Raw genomic sequence first — 24096 nt, forward strand, 5'->3', positions numbered from 1 at the left:
CAGAGAATTCTAAGCAGAACCCCTCTGACTTAGCAAACATGGTCTCTGATCTAATCAAAACCACTCAAAGTTTCATGACTGAAACAAGGTCCTCCACTAGGAATTTGGAGGCACAAGTGGGACAGCTGAGCAAGAAAGTTACTGAACTCCCTCCTAGTACTCTCCCAAGTAATACAGAAGAAAATCCAAAAGGAGAGTGCAAGGCCATAACCATGGCCGAATCTGGAGAGGAAAGAGAGGAAGTGGACGCCACTGAGGAAGACCTCAATGGGCGTGCACTAGCCTCCACAGAGTTCCCTAATGAGGAACCATGGGAATCTGAGGCTCAAAATGAGACCATAGAGATTCCACTGGATTTACTTCTGCCATTCATGAGCTCTGATGAGTATTCCTCCTCTGAAGAGGATGAGTATGTCACTGAAGAGCAAGTTGCTAAATACCTTGGAGCAATCATGAAGCTAAATGACAAGTTGTTTAGAAATGAGACTTGGGAGGATGAACCTCCTTTGCTCACCAAAGAACTGGATGACTTGTCTAGGCAGAAATTACCTCAAAAGAGACAAGATCCTGGGAAGTTTTCAGTACCTTGTACCATAGGCACCATGACCTTCAAAAAGGCTCTGTGTGACTTAGGGTCAAGTGTAAACCTCATGCCTCTCTCTGTAATGGAGAAGCTAGGGATCTTTGAGGTACAAGCTGCAAGAATCTCACTAGAGATGGCAGACAATTCAAAGAAACAAGCTCATGGACTTGTAGAGAATGTGTTGGTGAAGATTGAAGACCATTACATCCCTACTGATTTCATAGTCCTAGAGACTGGGAAATGCATGGATGAAACCATCATCCTTGGCAGACCCTTCCTAGCCACAGCTAAGGCTGTGATTGATGTTGATGGAGGTGAACTGATCATTCAAGTGAATGAAGAATCCTTTGTGTTTAAGGCTCAAGGATATCCCTCTATCACCATGGAGAGGAAGCATGAAGAGCTTCTCTCAATTCAGAGACAAACAGAGCCCCCACAGTCAAACTCTAAGTTTGGTGTTGGGAGGCCACAACCAAACTCTAAGTTTGGTGTTGAACCCCCACATTCAAACTCTAAGTTTGGTGTTGGGAGGTTCCAACATTGCTCTGAGTATCTGTGAGGCTCCATGAGAGCCCTCTGTCAAGCTACTGACATTAAAGAAGCGCTTGTTGGGAGGCAACCCAATGATTATATTTTATATATTTTCTTTTGTTATTTTATGTTTTTTGTAGGTTGATGATCATAAGAAGTCACAAAATCCATTGAAAAAGCAAAAACAGAATGAAAAACAGGAAGAAAAATAGCACACCCTGGAGGAAGAACCCACTGGCGTTTAAACGCCAGTGAGGCTAGCAGTTGGGCGTTTAACGCCCAGTCTGGCACCATTCTGGGCGTTTAACGCCAGAAAGGGGCACCAGACTGGCGTTAAACGCCAGAAAAGGGCAAGAACCTGGCGTTAAACGCCAGGAATGGGCACCAGCCCGGCGTTTAACGCCAGAAATGGCTCAAAACGTGATTTTGAATGCCATTTGGTGTAGGGATGACTTTTCCTTGACACCTAAGGATCTGTGGATCCCACAGGATCCCCACCAACCCCACCACCCTCTCTCTTCTTCACCCATTCACCAATCACCTCAATACCTCTTCCCCATAAACCCTTCTTCACTCCTTCATTTTCACACAAACTAAACACCACTTCTCCCCCTCTTTGGCCGAACACAAAGCCATCTCCCTCTCCCCATTTCTTCTTCTTCTACTCTCTTCTTTCTTCTTTTGCTCGAGGACGAGCAAACCTTTTAAGTTTGGTGTGGTAAAAGCATTGCTTTTTGTTTTTCCATAACCATTTATGGCATCCAAGGCCGGAGAAACCTCTAGAAAGAGGAAAGGGAAGGCAAAAGCTTTCTCCTCCGAGTCATGGGAGATGGAGAGATTCATCTCAAGGGTGCATCAAGACCACTTCTATGAAGTTGTGGCCATGAAGAAGGGTCAACTCTGATCAAAGGTTGGACCAAGTCCTCATAGACATCTGTGAAGAGGACGCCCAATGGAAGAGAAATTCAAGAGGGAAGCCGGTTCAACTGAGAAGGCATGACCTCAAGCCCATCACTAAGAAAAGAATGGAGCAAACAAGAGATCCTCCTCCTCAAAGAATCATGAGAGAGGAGCAACAAAGACAAGGAAGAGACATTGAGGAGCTCAAGCACTCCATAAGATCTTCAAGAGGAAGAACAAGCCGCCATCACTAAGGTGGACCCGTTCTTTAATCTCCTTGTTCTTTACTTTCCTGTTTTTCGAATTTTAGTGCTTATGTTATCTATGTTTGTGTCTTGTGATCATTAGTATCTTAGTGTCTATGCCTTAAAGTTATGAATGTCCTATGAATCCATCACCTTTCTTAAAAGAAAACTGTTTTTATTACAAAAGAACAAGAAGTACAGGATTTCGAATTCATCTTTAAAACTAGCTTAATTAGTTTGATGTGGTGACAATACTTTTTGTTTTCTGAATGTATGCTTGAACAGTGCATATGTCTTTTGAATTTGTTGTTCATGAATGTTAAAATTGTTGGCTCTTGAAAGAATGATGAAAAAGGAGACATGTTACTGAGGATCTGAAAAATCATAAAAATGATTCTTGAAGCAAGAAAAAGCAGTGAATACAAAAAAAAAGAGAAAAACCGAAAAAAAAAGAAGGAGAAAACGGAAAAAAAAAACGAAAAAAAAGAGAAAGAGAAAAAGAAAGAAAAAGAAAGAAATAAAGTTGTGATCCAAGGCAAAAAGAGTGTGCTTAAGAACCCTGGACACCTCTAATTGGGGACTCTAGCAAAGCTGAGTCACAATCTGAAAAGGTTCACCCAATTATGTGTCTGTGGCATGTATGTATCCGGTGGTAATACTGGAAAACAGAGTGCTTTGGGCCACAGCCAAGACTCAATAAGTAGCTGTGTTCAAGAATCATCATACTTAACTAGGAGAACTAATAACACTATCTGGATTCTGAGTTCCTAAAGAAGCCAATCATTCTGAATTTCAAAGGATAAAGTGAGATGCCAAAACTGTTTGGAGGCAAAAAGCTACTAGTCCCGCTCATCTAATTTGGAGCTAAGTTTCATTGATAATTTGGAGTCTATAGTATATTCTCTTCTTTTTATCTTATTTGATTTTCAGTTGCTTGGGGACAAGCAACAAGTTAAGTTTGGTGTTGTGATGAGCGGATAATTTGTATGCTTTTTGGCATTGTTTTTAGTATGTTTTTAGTATCTTTTAGTTAGTTTTTATTATATTTTTATTAGTTTTTAGTTAAAATTCACTTTTCTGGACTTTACTATGAGTTTGTGTGTTTTTCTGTGATTTCAGGTATTTTCTGGCTGAAATTGAGGGATCTGAGCAAAAATCTGATCCAGAGACTCAAAAGGACTGCAGATGCTGTTGGATTCTGACCTCCCTGCACTCGAAGTGGATTTTATGGAGCTACAGAAGCCCAATTGGCGCGCTCTCAACGGCGTTGGAAAGTAGACATCCTGGGCTTTCCAGCAATATATGATAGTCCATACTTTGCCCAAGATTTGATGGCCCAAACCGGTGTTCAAAGTCACCTACAGAAATTCCAGCGTTAAACGCCGGAACTGGCACCTAAATGGCAGTTAAACGCCCAAACTGGCATAAAAGCTGGCGTTTAACTCCAAGGAGAGTCTCTACACGAAAATGCTTCATTGCTCAGCCCAAGCACACACCAAGTGGGCCCGGAAGTGGATTTTTATGTCATTTACTCATCTCTGTACACCTTAGGCTACTAGTTTTCTATAAGTAGGACCTTTTGCTATTGTATTTTCATCTTCGGACATCTAGTTCTTAGATCATTTGGGAGGCTGGCCTCACGGCCATGCCTAGACCTTGTTCTTATGTATTTTCAACGGTGGAGTTTCTACACACCATAGATTAAGGTGTGGAGCTCTGCTGTACCTCGAGTATTAATGCAATTACTATTGTTCTTCTATTCAATTCCGCTTGTTCTTTGTCCAAGATATCACTTGTTCTTTAACTTGATGAATGTGATGATCCGTGACACTCATCATCATTCTCACTCATGAACAAGGTGACTGACAACCACTCTTGTTCTACAAGCATACGAGGCTTAGTGAATATCTCTTGGATTCCTGATAACACGATGCATGGTTGATCACCTGACAACCGAGTGCTCGCCTGACAAACGAGCCAACCATTCCGTGAGATCAGAGTCTTCGTGGTATAGGCGAGAACTGATGGCGGCATTCAAGAGAATCCGGAAGGTCTAACCTTGTCTGTGGTATTCTGAGTAGGATTCCATGATTGAATGACTGTGACGTGCTTCAAACTCCTAGCAGGCGGGGCGTTAGTGACAGACGCAAAAGGATCGATGGATTTTATTCCGGCCTGACCGAGAACCGACAGCTGATTACCCATGCTGTGACAGAGCATAGGCGACGTTTTCACTGAGAGGATGGGAGGTAGCCACTGACAACGGTGAAACCCTACATGAGCTTGCCATGGAAAGGAGTAAGAAGGATTGGATGAGGACAGTAGGAAAGCAGAGAGACGGAAGGGAAGGCATCTTCATTCGCTTATCTGAAGCTCTCACCAATGATATACATAAGTATCTCTATCTTTATCTTTATGCTTTATTCGTTTATCACTATACCCATTTGAGTCTGCCTGACTGAGATTTACAAGGTGACCATAGCTTGCTTCATACCAACAATCTCCGTGGGATCGACCCTTACTCGCGTAAGGTATTACTTGGACGACCCAGTGCACTTGCTGGTTAGTTGTGCGAAGTTGTAGTGATCACAATTTCATGCACCACTAATCTAAGCAACAAGATAATCCGTTAGTTTGCCCAAATTCGAACAATCCCCGGTAACGGCACCAAAAACTTAGTGCACGAATTCCCACACTTCGTACAACTGAACCAGCAAGTCCACTGGGTCGTCTAAGTAATACCTGAGTGAGTCAGGATCGATCCCACGAGGATTGTAATTTGAAGCAAGCTATGGTTTTCTTGTAGATCTTAGTCAGGCGGATAGAAGAGTTGTTTGTTTGTTTAATTCGCATGAAAAGAAAATAAATAAAATGTTATTAGGTTGATGTGTTTGCAATGATATGAAGATGGTTAAGTGATGAGCGGATAATTTATACGCTTTTTGGCATTGTTTTTAGGTAGTTTTTAGAAAGTTCAAGCTATTTTTAGGGATGTTTTCATTAGTTTTTATGTTAAATTTACATTTCTAGACTTTACTATGAGTTTGTGTGTTTTTCTATAATTTTAGGTAATTTCTGGCTGAAATTGAGGGACCTGAGCAAAACTCTGAAAAAGGCTGACAAAAGGACTATTGATGCTGTTGGAATCTGACCTCCCTGCACTCAAAATGGATTTTCTGGAGCTACAGAACTTCAAATGGCGCGCTCTCAATGGCGTTGGAAATTAGACATCCAGAGCTTTCCAGCAATATATAATAGTTCATACTTTATTCGGAAATTGACGACGTAACTTGGCGTTGAACGCCAAGTACATGCTGCTGTCTAGAGTTAAACGCCAGAAACACGTCATGATCTGGAGTTGAACGCCCAAAACACGTTATAACTTGGCGTTCAACTCCAAGAAAAGCATCAGCTCGTGGATAGATCAAGCTCAGCCCAAGCATACACCAAGTGGGCCCCGGAAGTGGATTTATGCATCAATTACTTACTCATGTAAACCCTAGTAGCTAGTCTAGTATAAATAGGATAAGTTACTATTGTATTAGCGGTTTTATCTCTTGACCATTCGGTCTTTTGATCACCTTCATGGGGGCTAGCCATTCGGCCATGCCTGAATCTTTCACTTATGTATTTTCAACGGTGGAGTTTCTGCACACCATAGATTAAGGGTGTGGAGCTCTGCTGTACCTCAAGTTTCAATACAATTATTATTACTTTCTATTCAATTCTCTTTTATTCTTATTCCAAGATATACGTTGCACAACACTTTGATGAATGTGATGATCCGTGACACTCATCATCATTCTCACCTATGAACGCGCGTGATTGACAACCACTTCCGTTCTACACTAGGCCGGGCGCATATCTCTTAGCTTCCCCAACAGAATCTTCGTGGTATAAGCTAGATAGATGGCGGCATTCATGGGGATCCAGAAAGTCTAACCTTGTCTGTGGTATTCCGAGTACGATCCCGGGAATACGGAAAGTCTAACCTTGTCTGTGGTATTCCAAGTAGGATTCCGGTATTGAATGACTGTGACGAGCTTCAAACTCTTGAAGGCTGGGCGTGATGACAAACGCAAAAGAATCAAGGGATTCTACTCCAACCTGATTGAGAACCGACAGATGATTAGCCGTGCTGTGGCAGAGCATTTGGACCATTTTCACTGAGAGGATGGGATGTAGCCATCAACAAGGGTGATGCCTCCAAACGATTAGCCGTGCAGTGACAGCGCATAGGACCATTTTCCCGATAGGATTAAAAGTAGCCATTCATGATGGTGATGCCCTACATATAGCTTGCCATGGAAAGGAGTAAGAAGGATTGGATGAAAGTAGTAAGAAAGTAGAGATTCGAAAGGATTCTAGCATCTCCACACGCCTATCTGAAATTCTCACTATTGATTTACATAAGTATTTCTATCCCTTTTTATTTTCTATTTATTATTAATTTTCGAAACCCATAACCATTTAATCTGCCTAACTGAGATTTACAAGGTGACCATAGCTTGCTTCATACCAACAATCTCTGTGGGATCGACCCTTACTCACGTAAGGTATTACTTGGATAACCCAATACCCTTGCTGGTTAAGTTGAACGGAGTTGTGTCCATACATAGCCAAGAGCCATAATAATGATTCCATACAATAACAAAGAGTACTACATTGATGTGATCACAATTTCGTCCACCAAGTTTTTGGCGCCGTTGCCGGAGATTGTTCGAGTATGGACAACTGACGGTTCATCTTGTTGCTCAGATTAGGTAATTTTCTTTTCAAAAATCTTTTTCAAAATTTTTCTTTTCTTCTTCGTTTTTTGTAACTTTATTTTCGAAAAAAAATTAATAAAAATCCAAAAAAATCATAAAATCATAAAAATCAAAAATATTTTGTGTTTATTGTTTGAGTCTTGTATCATGTTTTAAGTTTGGTGTCAATTGCATGCTTTAAAAATTTTTCTTGCATTTTTCGAAAATTCCATGCATTCATAGTGTTCTTCATGATCTTCAAGTTGTTCTTGATAAGTCCTCTTGTTTGATCTTGATGTTTTCTTGTTTTGTGTTGTTTGTTGTTTTTCATATGCATTTTTTGTTTGTTAGAGTCCATGCATTAAAGATTTCTAAGTTTGGTGTCTTGCATGTTTTCTTTGCATCAAAAATTTTTCAAAATTATGTTCTTGATGTTCATCATGATCTTCAAAGTGTTCTTGGTGTTCATCTTGACATTCATAGTGTTCTTGCATGCATTAAGTGTTTGATCCAAAATTTTCATGTTTTGGGTCATGTTTGTGTTTTTCTCTCTCATAATTAAAAAATTCAAAAATCAAAAACATATATTTTCCTTATTTCTCTCTAAATTTTCGAAATTTTGGGTTGGCTTAGTCAAAAATTTTCAAAATTAGTTGTTTCTTACAAAGTCAAGTCAAAATTTCAATTTTAAAAATCTTATCTTTTCAAAATCTTTTTCAAAAATCATATCTTTTCCATTTTTTTCTTATTTTCGAAAATTTTAAAAATTATTTTTCAAAATCTTTTTCTTATCTTTATATCTAATTTTCGAAATTACACTAACAAGTAATATGATTGATTCAAAAATTTGAAGTTTGTTACTTTCTTGTTAAGAAAGGTTCAATCTTTAAGTTCTAAAATCATATCTTTTAGTTTCTTGTTAGTTAAGTAATTTTAAAAATTAAATCTTTTTCAAACATATCTTTTTATTTTTTATCTTATCTTTTTTATTTTATCTTTTATCATATCTTTTTCAAAAAAATTTATCTTTTTCAAAATTTGATTTTAAAAATATCTTATCTAACTTCTTATCTTCTTATCTTTTTCAAATTTGATTTTAATATCTTTTTCAACTAACTATTTGACCTTTTGTTTGTTTCTTATCTTTTCAAAATCAACTAACTACTTTTCCCTCTTTAATTTTCGAAAATATCTCATCTCCTTTTCAAAAATTCTTTTTAATTGTTTTAAATTTTAATTTCAATTACATCTTATCTCTAATTTTCGAAAATTACTAACCCCTTTTTAAAATTATTTTCGAAATTCTCCCTCTCTTTTCTTATTCTATTTAATTATTTAATTACTAACACTTCTCTTCACCTCTCTCCATCCAAATATCCGAACCCACTCTTCTACATTCTTCCCCTCTTTTCATCATCTACTAACACAAAGGAATCTCTATACTGTGACATAGAGGGTTCCTCTTCTTTTCTTGTTTTCTTCTCTTTCATATGAGCAGGAACAGGGAAAAAGGCACTCTTGTTGAAATTGATCCTGAACCTGAAGGGACTCTAAAAAGGAAACTAAGAGAAACTAAATTACAACAGTCCAGAAACAACCTTTCAGAAATTTTCAAACAAGAGAAGGAGATGGCAGCCGAAAATAATAATAATGCAAAGAGAATGCTTGGTGACTTCACAAAGCCAACGTCCAAATTTGATGGAAGAAGCATCTCCATTCCTGCCATTTTAGCCAACAACTTTGAGCTGAAACCTCAGCTAGTTGCCTTAATGCAACAAAACTGCAAGTTTTATGGACTTCCATCTGAAGATCCTTATCAGTTTTTAACTGAGTTCTTGCAGATCTGTGAGACTGTAAAGACGAATGGAGTTGATCCTAAAGTCTACAGACTCATGCTTTTCCCTTTTGCTGTAAGAGATAGAGCTAGAATATGGTTGGATTCACAACCCAAGGATAGCCTGGACTCCTGGGATAAGCTGGTCACAGCCTTCATGGATAAATTCTTTCCTCCTCAAAAGCTGAGCAAGCTGAGAGTGGATGTTCAAACCTTCAAACAAAAAGATGGTGAATCCCTCTATGAAGCTTGGGAAAGATACAAGCGGCTGACCAAAAGATGTCCATCTGACATGTTTTCAGAATGGACCATATTAGATATATTCTATTATGGTCTCTCTGAATTTTCGAAAATGTCATTGGACCATTCTGCAGGTGGATCTATTCACCTAAAGAAAACGCCTGAAGAGGCTCAAGAACTCATTGATATGGTTGCAAACAACCAATTTATGTACACTTCTGAGAGGAATTCCGTGAATAATGGGATACCTCAGAAGAAAGGAGTTCTTGAAATTGATGCTCTGAATGCCATATTGGCTCAGAACAAAGTGTTGACTCAACAGGTCAACATGATCTCTCAAAATCTGAATGGATGGCAACATGCATCCAACAGTACTAAAGAGGTAACTTCTGAAGAAGCTTATGATCCTGAGAACCCTGCCATGGCAGAGGTTAATTACATGGGTGAACCTTATGGAAACACCTATAACTCATCATGGAGAAATCATCCAAATTTCTCATGGAAGGATCAACAAAAGCCTCAACAAGGCTTTAACAATGGTGGACGCAATAGGCTGAGCAATGGCAAGCCTTTTCCATCATCTTCTCAGCAACAGACAGAGAATTTTGAACAAAACACCTCTAATTTAGCCAATCTAGTCTCTGATCTGTCAAAGGCCACTTTCAGTTTCATGAGTGAAACAAGATCCTCCATCAGAAATCTGGAGGCACAAGTGGGCCAGCTGAGTAAGAAAGTCATTGAAACTCCTCCCAGTATTCTCCCAAGCAATACAAAAGAGAATCCAAAAGGAGAGTGCAAGGCCATTGATATAATCAATATGGCCGAATGCACAAGGGAGGAGGAGGATGAATATCCTAGTGAGAAAGACCTCCTGGGACGTCCCTCAAGCAAGAAGGAGTTTCCTATTAAGGATCCACAGGAATCTGAGGCTCATATAGAGACTATAGAGATTCCATTAAATCTCCTTCTACCATTCATGAGCTCTGAAGACTATTCTTCCTCTGAAGAGGATGAAGATGTGACTGGAGAGCAAGTTGCTCAATATTTAGGAGCTATCATGAAGCTGAATGCCAAGTTGTTTGGTAATGAGACTTGGGAAAGTGAACCTCCCTTGCTCATTAATGAACTAGATACCTGGATTCAGCAAACTCTACCTCAAAAGAAACAAGATCCTGGCAAGTTTTTGATACCTTGTACCATAGGCACCATGACCTTTGCAAAAGCTCTGTGTGATCTGGGGTCAGGGATAAATCTTATGCCACTCTCTGTAATGGAGAAGCTGGGGATCATTGAGGTACAACCTGCCTTGTTCTCATTACAATTGGCAGACAAGTCATTGAGACAAGCTTATGGAATAGTGGAGGACGTGTTAGTAAAGGTTGAAGGCCTTTACATCCCTGCTGATTTCATAATCTTAGACACTAGGAAGGAAAAGGATGAATGCATTATCCTTGGAAGACCTTTCCTAGCCACAGCAGGAGCTGTGATAGATGTCAACAGAGGTGAATTAGTCCTTCAATTGAATGGGGACTACCTTGTGTTTAAGGCACATGGCCATCCCTCTGTGACAAAAGAGAGTAAGCATGAAGAGCTTCTCTCAGTTCAGAGTCAAGAAGAGCCCCCACAGTCAAACTCTAAGTTTGGTGTTGGGAGGCCACAACCAAACTCTAAGTTTGGTGTTAAGACCCCATATCCAAACTCTAAGTTTGGTGTTGGGACTATACAACATTGACCTAATCACCTTTGTGGCTACATGAGAGCCACTGTCAAGCTATTGACATTAAAGAAGCGCTTGTTGGGAGGCAACCCAATTTTATCTAATTTTTATTTTATTGTTATTTCGTGTTTTATTAGGTACATGATCATGTGGAGTCACGAAAAAAATATAAAAATTAAAAACAGAATCAAAAACGGCAGAAGAAAAATCACACCCTGGAGGAAGCACAGACTGGCGTTCAACGCCAGTAAGGAGCATCTGGCTGGCATTCAACGCCAGAACAGAGCATGAATCTGGCGTTGAATGCCAGAAACAAGCAATATCCTGGCGTTTGAACGCCAGGAATGTGCCTAGAGGAAAAGCTGGCGCTGAACGCCAGTAACAAGCATGAAACTGGCGTTCAACGCCAGAAAATGTTACATATGGGCGTTGAACGCCCAGAATGTGCACCACTCGGCGTTTAAACGCCAGAATGGTGTGCAAAGGCATTTTACATGCCTATTTGGTGCAAGGATGGAATTCCTTGACACCACAGGATCTGTGGACCCCACAGGATCCCCACCTACTATATTCCCACCTTACCTCCTAATCATATTTTACTCTTCCCCATGTCACACTTCCCAAAAACCCTTCACCAATCACCTCAATCTCTCTTCCCACTCACCTATTCACCACTCGCATCCATCCACTCTTCCCCATAAACCCCACCTACCTTCAAAATTCAAAAACATTTTCCCATCCAATCCCACCCTAAATGGCCGAACATACCCTCTCCCCTCTCCCTATATATACCCTTCCATTCTACTTCATTTTCACACAACACTACCCCCTCTACTATACCTTGGCCGAATCTTTCTCCCCTCACTCTCCTCCATTTTCTTCTTCTTCTTCTTCTCTTCTTTCTTCTCTTGCTCGAGGGCGAGCAATATTTTAAGTTTGGTGTGGTAAAAGCATAAGCTTTTTGTTTTTCCATTACCATCAATGGCACCTAAGGCCGGAGAATCCTCTAGAAAAGGAAAAGGGAAGACAAAAGCTTCCACCTCCGAGTCATGGGAGATGGAAAGATTCATCTCCAAGAGCCATCAAGACCACTTCTATGATGTTGTGGCAAAGAAGAAGGTGATCCCTGAGGTCCCTTTCAAGCTCAAGAAAAATGAGTATCCGGAGATCCGACATGAAATCCGAAGAAGAGGTTGGAAAGTCCTAACCAACCCCATGCAACAAGTCAGAATCTTAATGGTTCAAGAGTTCTATGCCAATGCATGGATCACTAGGAACCATGATCAAAGTATGAACCCGAGTCCAAAGAATTATCTCACAATGGTTCGGGGGAAATACTTAGATTTTAGCCCGGAGAATGTGAGATTGGCGTTCCACTTGCCCATGATGCAAGAAGATGTACGCCCCTACACTAGAAGGGTCAACTTTAATCAAAGATTGGACCAAGTTCTTATGGACATATGTGTGGAAGGAGCTCAATGGAAGAGAGACTCCAAAGGCAAGCCAGTCCAACTAAGAAGACTGGACCTCAAGCCTGTGGCTAGAGGATGGTTGGAGTTCATTCAACGCTCCATCATTCCCACTAGCAACCAATCTGAAGTTACTGTGGATTGGGCCATCATGATTCATAGCATCATGATTGGAGAGGAAGTTGAAGTTCATGAAGTCATCTCCAATGAATTCTACAAAATAGCCGAAAAGCCCTCCACCATGGCAAGGCTAGCTTTTCCTCACCTTATTTACCATCTATGTTACTCAGCTGGAGTTATCATAGAAGGAGACATCTCCATTGAAGAGGATAAGCCCATCACCAAGAAGAGGATGGAGCAAGCAAGAGAGACCCTCCACGGTTCTCAAGAGATGCATGAGGAAGCTCGTCATCAAGAAATCCCTGAGATGCCTCAAGGGATACACTTTCCTCCCAACAACTATTGGGAACAACTCAACACTTTCTTAGAAGATTTGAGCCACAATGTGGAACAATTAAGGGTGGAACATCATGAGCACTCCATCATTCTCCATGAAATAAGAGAAGACCAAAGAGCAATTAGGGAGGAGCAACAAAGGCAAGGAAGGGACATAGAAGAGCTTAAGAACATCATTGGTCCTTCAAGAAGAAGACGCCACTAAGGTGGACTCATTCCTTATTCTTATTTCTTTTTGTTTTTCGGTTTCTATGTTATGTTTATCTATATTTTGTGTCTCTACTTCATGATCATTAGTATGTAGTAACCATGTCTTAAAGCTATGAATAAAATCCATTAATTCTTTATCTCTCTTAAATGAAAAATGTTTTAATTCAAAAGAACAAGAAGTACATGAATTTCGAATTTATCCTTGAATTTAGTTTAATTATATTGATGTGGTGACAATACTTTTTGTTTTCTGAATGAATGCTTGAACAGAGCATATTTTTGATCTTGCTGTTTATGAATGTTAAAATTATTGGCTCTTGAAAGAATGATGAACAAAGAGAAATGTTATTGATGATCTAAAAAATCATCAAATTGATTCTTGAAGCAAGAAAAAGCAGTGAAAAAGAAGAAGCTTGCGAAAAAAAAAAGAAAAAGAAAAAGCAAGCAGAAAAAGCCAATAGCCCTTAAAACCAAAAGGCAAGGGTAAAAAGGATCCAAAGCAAAGGAGTGTGCTTAAGAGCTCTGGACACCTCTAACTGGGGACTCTAGCAAAGCTGAGTCACAATCTGAAAGGTTCACCCAGTCATGTGTCTGTGGCATTTATGTATCCGGTGGTAATACTGGAAAACAAAGTGCTTAGGGCCACGGCCAAGACTCATAAGTAGCTGTGTTCAATAATCAACATGCTTAACTAGGAAAGTCAATAACACTATCCAAAATTCTAAGTTCCTAGAGAAGCCAATCATTCTAAAACTTCAAAGGAAAAAGTGAGATGCCAAAACTGTTCAGAAGCAAAAAGCTAAAAGTCCCGCTCATCTAATTAGAATTAATATTCATTGATATTTTGGAATTTATAGTATATTCTCTTCTTTTTATCATATTTCATTTTCAATTGCTTGGGGACAAGCAACAATTTAAGTTTGGTGTTGTGATGAGTGGATAATTTATACGCTTTTTGGCATTATTTTTAGTTAGTTTTTAGTAAGTTCAAGCTACTTTTAGGGATGTTTTCATTAGTTTTTATGTTAAATTCACATTTCTGGACTTTACTATGAGTTTGTGTGTTTTTCTGTAATTTCAGGTAATTTCTGGCTGAAATTGAGGGACCTGAGCAAAACTCTGAAAAAGGCTGACAAAAGGACTACTGATGCTGTTGGAATCTGACCTCCCTGCACTCAAAATGGATTTTCTGGAGCTACAGAACTTCACATGGCGCGCTCTCAACGGCGTTGGAAAGTAGACATCCAGAGCTTTCCAGCAATATATAATAGTTCATACTTTATTCGGAAATTGACGACGTAACTTGGCGTTGAACGCCAAGTACATGCTGCTGTCTGGAGTTAAACGCCAGAAACACGTCATGATCCGGAGTTGAACGCCCAAAACACGTTATAACTTGGCGTTCAACTCCAAGAAAAGCCTCAGCTCGTGGATAGATCAAGCTCAGCCCAAGCATACACCAAGCGGGCCCCGGAAGTGGATTTATGCATCAATTACTTACTCATGTAAACCCTAGTAGCTAGTCTAGTATAAATAGGATAAGTTACTATTGTATTAGCGGTTTTATCTCTTGACCATTCGGTCTTTTGATCACCTTCGTGGGGGCTGGCCATTCGGCCATGCCTGAACCTTTCACTTATGTATTTTCAACGGTGGAGTTTCTGCACACCATAGATTAAGGGTGTGGAGCTCTGCTGTACCTCAAGTTTCAATACAATTATTATTACTTTCTATTCAATTCTCTTTTATTCTTATTCCAAGATATACGTTGCACAACACTTTGATGAATGTGATGATCCGTGACACTCATCATCATTCTCACCTATGAACGCGCGTGATTAACAACCACTTCCGTTCTACACTAGGCCGGGCGCATATCTCTTAGATTCCCCAACAGAATCTTCGTGGTATAAGCTAGATAGATGGCGGCATTCATGGGGATCCGGAAAATCTAACCTTGTCTGTGGTATTCCGAGTAGGATCCCGGGAATACGGAAAGTCTAACCTTGTCTGTGGTATTCCAAGTAGGATTCCGGTATTGAATGACTGTGACGAGCTTCAAACTCTTGAAGGCTGGGCGTGATGACAAACGCAAAAGAATCAAGGGATTCTACTCCAACCTGATTGAGAACCGACAGATGATTAGCCGTGCTGTGGCAGAGCATTTGGACCATTTTCACTGAGAGGATGGGATGTAGCCATCAACAAGGGTGATGCCTCCAGACGATTAGCCGTGCAGTGACAGCGCATAGGACCATTTTCCCGAAAGGATTAAAAGTAGCCATTGATGATGGTGATGCCCTACATATAGCTTGCCATGGAAAGGAGTAAGAAGGATTGGATGAAAGTAGTAAGAAAGTAGAGATTCGAAAGGATTCAAGCATCTCCACACGCCTATCTAAAATTCCCACTATTGATTTACATAAGTATTTTTATCCCTTTTTATTTTCTATTTATTATTAATTTTCGAAACCTATAACCATTTAATCTGCCTAACTGAGATTTACAAGGTGACCATAGCTTGCTTCATACCAACAATCTCTGTGGGATCGACCCTTACTCACGTAAGGTATTACTTGGATAACCCAATACCCTTGCTGGTTAAGTTGAACGGAGTTGTGTCCATACATAGCCAAGAGCCATAATAATGATTGCATACAATAACAAAGAGTACTACATTGATGTGATCACAATTTCGTCCACCAAGTTTTTGGCGCCGTTGCCGGAGATTGTTCGAGTATGGACAACTGACGGTTCATCTTGTTGCTCAGATTAGGTAATTTTCTTTTCAAAAATCTTTTTCAAAATTTTTCTTTTCTTCTTCATTTTTTCTAACTTTATTTTCGAAAAAAAAATTAATAAAAATCCAAAAAAATCATAAAATCATAAAAATAAAAAATATTTTGTGTTTCTTGTTTGAGTCTTGTATCATGTTTTAAGTTTGGTGTCAATTGCATGCTTTAAAAATTTTTCTTGCATTTTTCGAAAATTCCATGCATTCATAGTGTTCTTCATGATCTTCAAGTTGTTCTTGATAAGTCCTCTTGTTTGATCTTGATGTTTTCTTGTTTTGTGTTGTTTGTTGTTTTTCATATGCATTTTTTGTTTGTTAGAGTCCATGCATTAAAGATTTCTAAGTTTGGTGTCTTGCATGTTTTCTTTGCATCAAAAATTTTTCAAAATTATGTTCTTGATGTTCATCATGATCTTCAAAGTGTTCTTGGTGTTCATCTTGACATTCATAGTGTTCTTGCATGCATTAAGTGTTTGATCCAAAATTTTCATGTTTTGGGTCATGTTTGTGTTTTTCTCTCTCATAATTAAAAAATTCAAAAATCAAAAACATATATTTTCCTTATTTCTCTCTAAATTTTCAAAATGTTGGGTTGGCTTAGTCAAAAATTTTCAAAATTAGTTGTTTCTTACAAAGTCAAGTCAAAATTTCAATTTTAAAAATCTTATCTTTTCAAAATCTTTTTCAAAAATCATATCTTTTCCATTTTTTTTCTTATTTTCGAAAATTTTAAAAATTATTTTTCAAAATCTTTTTCTTATCTTTATATCTAATTTTCGAAATTACACTAACAAGTAATATGATTGATTCAAAAATTTGAAGTTTGTTACTTTCTTGTTAAGAAAGGTTCAATCTTTAAGTTCTAAAATCATATCTTTTAGTTTCTTGTTAGTTAAGTAATTTTAAAAATTAAATCTTTTTCAAACATATCTTTTTATCTTTTATCTTATCTTTTTTATTTTATCTTTTATCATATCTTTTTCAAAAAATTTTATCTTTTTCAAAATTTGATTTTAAAATATCTTATCTAACTTCTTATCTTCTTATCTTTTTCAAATTTGATTTTAATATCTTTTTCAACTAACTATTTGACCTTTTGTTTGTTTCTTATCTTTTCAAAATCAACTAACTATTTGGACGATTTTCACTGAGAGGATGGGATGTAGCCATCAACAAGGGTGACGCCTCCAGACGATTAGCCGTGCAGTGACAGCGCATAGGACCATTTTCCCGAGAGGATTAAAAGTAGCCATTGATGATGGTGATGCCCTACATACAGCTTGCCATGGAAAGGAGTAAGAAGGATTGGATGAAAGTAGTAAGAAAGTAGAGATTCGAAAGGATTCTAGCATCTCCACACGCCTATCTGAAATTCCCACTATTGATTTACATAAGTATTTCTATCCCTTTTTATTTTCTATTTATTATTAATTTTCGAAACCCATAACCATTTAATCTGCCTAACTGAGATTTACAAGGTGACCATAGCTTGCTTCATACCAACAATCTCTGTGGGATTGACCCTTACTCACGTAAGGTATTACTTGGATGACCCAGTACATTTGCTGGTTAAGTTGAACGGAGTTGTGTCCAAACATAGCCAAGAGCCATAATAATGATTCCATACAATAACAAAGAGTACTACATTGATGTGATCACAATTTCGTCCACCATTAAGGCTTGGAGATACTTTGTTCTTCTGGATTAATCCGGTCTTACTGTCTATTCCAACTGTGAATGATTTCTTCTATGGCAGGCTGTATGCGATCAACGCCTTTATTACAAGATCGCCAATGCTCCTCCAGATCTGAACCACAGGGTTAGTGCGGATCCAGTCTGACAGAGGGTGAAGTTCCTACAGTTTATTCTCTTTTGGGATCCTACTCAAAATGCCACAGACAAGGTCGAATCTTTCGGATCAGAGGATGTTGCGCCTTTTGTTCTAGCCTCTACCATAAAGACTCTAATCTCCATGTACCTCGGCTGGACTGGTGTCTCGAGAAGTCCCCAACGAAGTCATGGATTAACTGTCTAAGAGATGTATGATCAAGCTAGTGGTTCATCATTGTCTGATGAAAGACTCACTCTGAACTCCTGTAGAATGAGATAACCTTGTGCTGGTTCAATGCATTCATAATGATGAAGAATGGATATACATCTTAGAATAGAGAATCAAACATGTATTAAGATAGAACAGTAGTACTTTATTAATCCATAAAACTCAACAGAGCTCTTCCCCTCAACCTAGGTGGTTTAGAAACTCATACTGATAGAAAATACAATGATAAATGTGTAAAGTGTCAAAATTTCTGAAGATTGTAAAAGTTTTCAAATAAAACTAGGCTAATGACTAAATATTACATAAGAAGGGTAAAACAGTCTTTTAGTGCTAAAATCCACTTCCGTGGCCCACTTAGTGAGTGTTTGGGCTGAGCTTGATTGATATCCACGTGCTAGGAGTCATCTAGAGTGTTGAACGCTGGCTAGGGGGTCCTTTATGGGCGTTGGATGCTGGTCTCTTTCCCTTTAGACGCTAGATGCCAGAATAGGGTAGGAAGCTGGCTTTGAACGCCAGTTTTGGGCCTTTGATTCTGAAGCAAAATATGAACTATTATACATTTCTAGAAATCTCTGGATGTTAGCTTTCCCTAGCCGTTGAGAACGCTCCATTTGGATTTCTGTAGCTCCAGAAAAGCTCTTTTGAATGCAAGGAGGTCAGATCCGAACAGTATCTGCAGTGCTTTCTCTGTCCCTGAATCAGACTTTTGCTCCAGCTCCTCAATTTCAGCCAGAAAATACCTGAAATTGCATAAAAAATACAAACTCAAAGTAGAATCTAAAAATGTGAATTTTGCACTAAAACCTATGAAAACTTAGTAAAACTTAAAGAAACATACTAAAAACTATATGAAAACAATTGCAAAAAGCGTATAAATTATCCGCTCATCAGTCGACAATCAAGATTTGAGTGACTCCACATGTTGAAGGTAAACCAATCTTTAAAAGAATGTATATTTTTCTGGATGGCTACAAAAAGGGGTTCAAGGCTGGCTGCGACCATTGATTGGGCCAGATGGAGATTTCTTAAAAACTCATTTCGGGGGGCAAATACTTTCAGCTGTGGGGTAGGATACTAACAATCGCATATATTTGATTGCTTAGGCGATTGTAGATATCAAGAATAAGGACAATTAGATGTGGTTTCTCGAATCGCTCCTTGAAGACCTTGGTGTCTATACTCAAAATGGATGGTGCTTCATGTCCAACATGCAAAAGGTACATAAATTGAATGTTTTATATAATATACATTTCTGATATGGGGTTCAATTTTGAAATATTTAAATAATTTAAGGGGTCAGTTTGAGTTCATTAATTGTATTTTAGGGGCCAACTTGAGGCACGATACTGAATTTTCGCATATTGTTTGTTTTAGGGATTGATACCAGCAATGAACGAATTGATGCCTTAGGTCTACCACAGGTTTTGTGTATGGCATCTATGGTGGAATTTCAATAAGTAGTGGAAGGGGCAGGACCTAAGAGGCATGTTGTGGGATTGTGCTAGGAAAACTACTCAGCACGAGTTTCAACAGAAGATGGATAGGCTAAAGAAGAGAAATGAAGAGGCATGGGCATACTTGGACAAGTGGCTGAAAGAGCCATGGACAAGAGCATTTTTTAGCTATGGACCAAAAATAGGCAACATCTGTAATAATTCTTGTGAGGTATTTAACTTAAGAGTCAAAGAGTTTAGAACAAAGCCAATTATAACAGTAATAGTGGAGGTTTGGATGTTTGCAATGAGGTCAATTACCAAAAACAAAGTGAAACTATCTCATCATATTGGTAAGCTACTCCCAATCCAACATAGCCAACTGGCGAAGATCAGGAAAAAATCGCAGAAGTGAACACCTATATGGTGTGGAGATGAAGGCTATCAAAGGTTTGAGGTTCACGGCTGGCCTACTAACATGGCGGTTAATCTAAGCAAAAGCATCTGCACTTGTAGATTTTGGCAGATAATAGGTCCAATTTTTTTAGTTAACATTATTAACTTGTGTTATTAAGGATTTTAGATTATGACTAATTAAAATACGACTTTGTAGGAATGCCATGTGTTCATGCATGTGCAGCAATTTCAAGGATAAACAAAAATTTCGAAGACTTTTGTCATCATTAGTTTACTATGGAGGCATATAGGGCTACATACATGCATTCCTTAAATTCAATACCAGGTGAGGAGCTATGGGAGATTTCTCAATATAGCAAGCCTCAAGCACCTAGGACTAGGAGAAGGCCCAAAAATCTTAAGAAAAAGAAGAGAAAGGACGTTGATGAGGAGCCTTTGGGCAATAAGACATCCAAAACTGCAACCAAGTTAAAAAGGATTTACAAAAAATTCACTTGTACTTACTGTGGTACTAAAGGACACACTAAAAGAAGCTACTCTCGTGGGAAAGCTGACAGTATTGCCTATGCTCTTACTGATACTGCTGCTATTGTAGCTAAATCTAAATCCCAAGATGGAGTTAACTTAAATGCACCAAAATGATGCTGCAGCAGCTGTTGATACTGCTGATACACAAACTGTTGATACTCCATAGGTTTCAAAGATGGATCTCACCCAACCCACTTATTCACAGCCAGAAATAATAGAACAGGAAACATTATCATTAATTATATTTTTAAAATTTCATATGCTTATCCCTAATCAATTAAATACTTCCAATTACACGTAGGTGCCTCCATCAGATCCATCCCTGAACCCACCTCCACCTCTAGTTACAAAGCCTGATAAGTTGCTGCCTAAAAGAAGAGCAACTCTTGGTGTGAACCTAATGCAAGGAGCTAATTCTAGGACAACATCAAGGTTAGTAGGGATTATGAAATTTGTCCCCAATCCAGACTTCAAACCACCTAGGAAGAAATAGAGATCAATTTATATTGTTTTGTATGGATGAAGTTGATAAATCTAATCTGAAGTTATGTATTTTGAGGTTGTTTTGTGGCTGTTTATGACTGTGCTAATGGTTGTTTATTATTTTTGTAATATATGGTGTTTGATGATACTCTAGACATCACTCTAGGTTTATTTTATATATTAGAATGCTCATTGTCATGACTATGGTTACTTTATGAATTCAAATTGAATGTTTATTACTATATGATAGGTTTATTACTATAATTTATTTTGTAATTTGGAGAATTGATATATATGACAGGTTGGTTCATTAATCTTATTTGCAGATTTGTAAAATAGTGAGCCTATGTCATGTTTATGTTTGAGGTTCACCACTCCATTTTACAATATCTTGATAGAGGGAAATCATCAGTTAGGAATTTCCACAAAATAATTCCGTCGAAGTATAGATCCAAACCGATAGACAACCCTCAATCAAAGTTTAATTTTTGTTTGTCACTTAAGTCAAACCAATAAAAACTGAGAGTATTTAAATCTCGGGTCGTCTCTCAATGAATTGAAGGGAAGTGTGCATGTTATTGGTTATGAAGGTATTTTTGGGGTTTATGAATGATAGACAAGCAATGTAAATAACAAAAAGATAATCTAACAACTAAGAAACGTCTTGGTAAGGAGTGAGAATTGAAATTCCTATCATTATCATCCTCAATTGTGATGGTAATTGTCTTTTGCTCTCACTTAGTTATCCTCTAACAATTGAAGGAAAGTCAACTGAGTAAAATTGACTCTAGTCCACAAGTCCTAATCAAAGATTAGCTTTAGTGGAATTCAAGCCAACTAGCAATCCTCAATCACCAATCAACAAAAGAATTTTACAATTCAAGAGTTTCCAATTACTCATCTCAAGCCAAGAGTACAAAATTCTACTCTAAAATCCAACCAAGCATTTTATCAAATGCTTGGAAAGCATAAAAGAAAAGCATAGTAAAAGTACAAGAATATAAAATCTATGGCTACCAAATGCAAGAAAACAATAATAACAACTAAATTAAGCAACAATAAACAAATAAACATCAAATTGCATTAATGAAAATGAAAATTAACAAGAGTTCATAAGCATCAAAGCAACAAAATAAAAGAAATAACAAATAAAACTAAGATAACAAAGAAGTAATAACAAGAGATTGTAAGGAAAACTAAATCAAAACAAGAATTTAAACCTAAATCTAAGAGAAAATTAATAACAAAACCATATATTCTAGAGAGAAGAGTGAGCTTTTCTTTCTAGAAACCTAACCTAAAACATGGCTAAAACTTCATTATGACTACTTGGTTCATTCTCCCTTCAATCCCTGGTTCAATAACATCAGAAATGGGTTGGATTGGGCCCAAAATGCTTCAGAAATCGCTAGTCACGTGTTACCTTAAGTGAAGCACGCTGATCCTGTCATGCGTACGCATGGGGCACGCATACGCATCGCCTAAATGGTGTCAACTATAGAAAATTGCATATCATTTTGAAGCCTCGGATGTTAGGTTTCCAACGCAACTAAAAACACCTCATTTGAATCTTTGTAGCTCAAGTTATGATTGATTTAGTACTAATAGGTCAGGATTGACAACTTAGCAATTCTTTCATTTCTTCATGAATTTTCCACTTTTACATGCTTTTTCTTCATTCCTTCAATCCAATCTTTACCTTCTAAACCTGAAATAACTTCATCAAACACATCAAGGCATCGAGTGGAATTAAAGTGAATTAAATTTAGCAAATTAAAGACCTAAAAAGTATGTTTTCATTCTTAAGCACAAATTAGGAAGAATTCACAAAACTATGCTATTTCGTTGAATAAATGTGGAAAAAGTTGATAAAATCCACAAAATTCAATACAAGATAAACCATAAAATTGTGGTTTATCGTATATCTTCCATTGTCATAAACATCATAGTTAAAAAACATATTTGGAATTTCTAATTTGTAAATTACATAATTGAAAAAATAGATTTGTAACATAATTAATTAAATTTTATTCATCACTTTTCTACACCTAAGACATAGCCAATGACTATTGATGAGCGGATATTTTATACGCTTTTTGGGGATAATTTCATGTAGATTTTAGTATGTTTTAATTAGTTTTTAATAGAATTTTATTAGTTTTTAAGCAAAAATTACATTTCTGGACTTTACTATGAGTTTTTGTATTTTTCTGTGATTTCAGGTATTTTCTGGCTGAAATTAAGGGAGCTGAGCAAAAATCTGATTTAGGCTGAAAAAAAAGAACTGCTGATGCTGTTGGATTCTGACCTCCCTGCACTCGGAATAGATTTTTTGGAGCTACAGGAGTCCAATTGGCGCGCTCTCAACTGGGTTGGAAAGTAGACATCCAGAGCTTTCTAGCAATATATAATAGTTCATACTTTGCGCGAAGATTATTGACGTAAACTAGCGTTCAACGCCAGTTCCATGTTGCAGTCTGGCATCCAGCGCCAGAAACAAGTTACAAGTTGGAGTTCAACGCCAAAAATACGTTACAACCTGGCGTTCAACTCCAGAAATAGCCCAGGCACGTGAGAAGCTTTAGTCTCAGCCCCAGCACACACCAAGTGGGCCCCAGAAGTAGATTTCTGCACCAATTATCTTAGTTTACTCATTCTCCGTAAACCTAGGTTACTAGTTTAGTATTTAAACAACTTTTAGAGATTTATTTTATATCTCATGACATTTTTCAGATCTGAATTTTATACTCTTTGACGGCATGAGTCTCTAAACTCCATTGTTGGGGGTGAGGAGCTCTGCAGCGTCTCGATGAATTAATGCAATTATTTCTATTTCCCATTCAAACATGCTTGTTCCTATCTAAGATGTTCATTCGCACTTCAATATGAAGAAGGTGATGATCCGTGACACTCATCACCTTCCTCAATCCATGAACGTGTGCCTGACAACCACCTCCGTTCTACATCAGATTGAATAAGTATCTCTTAGATTTCCTAATCAGAATCTTCGTGGTATAAGCTAGAATTGATGGCGGCATTCATGAGAATCTGGAAAGTCTAAACCTTGTCTGTGGTATTCCGAGTAGAATTCAAGGATTGAATGGCTGTGATGAGCTTTAAACTCGCGAGTGTTGGGCGTATTTACAGACGCAAAAGGATCAATGGATCTTATTCCGACATGATCGAGAACCAACAGATGATTAGTCGTACTGTGACAGAGCATTTGGACCGTTTTCACTGAGAGGATGGGAAGTAGCCATTGACAACAGTGACACCCTACATACAGCTTGCCATGGAAGGGACTTTGCACTTTTGAAAGTGAGGAAGCATTATGTTACAGGAATTCAGCAGACAAAGCATCTCCAAAACTCTAACATATTCTCCATTATTGCACAATAAGTATTTATTTTATGCCCTTTTTACTTAATACGAAACTAAAGAACTCTATT

The 24096-nt window shown here is 38.0% G+C and overlaps 1 non-coding gene across 1 annotated transcript; it reads right to left on the reverse strand.

The window, feature by feature from the left end:
• Positions 1-9031: 9031 nt before the first annotated feature.
• Positions 9032-9135, reverse strand: LOC130942710 (small nucleolar RNA R71). The gene has a single exon (XR_009071270.1). It is a non-coding gene; the product is annotated as a small nucleolar RNA R71 (small nucleolar RNA).
• Positions 9136-24096: the final 14961 nt, after the last annotated feature.

This window comes from Arachis stenosperma, chromosome 7 (assembly GCF_014773155.1).
Source record: "Arachis stenosperma cultivar V10309 chromosome 7, arast.V10309.gnm1.PFL2, whole genome shotgun sequence".
NCBI classification, from domain to species: Eukaryota; Viridiplantae; Streptophyta; class Magnoliopsida; order Fabales; family Fabaceae; genus Arachis; species Arachis stenosperma.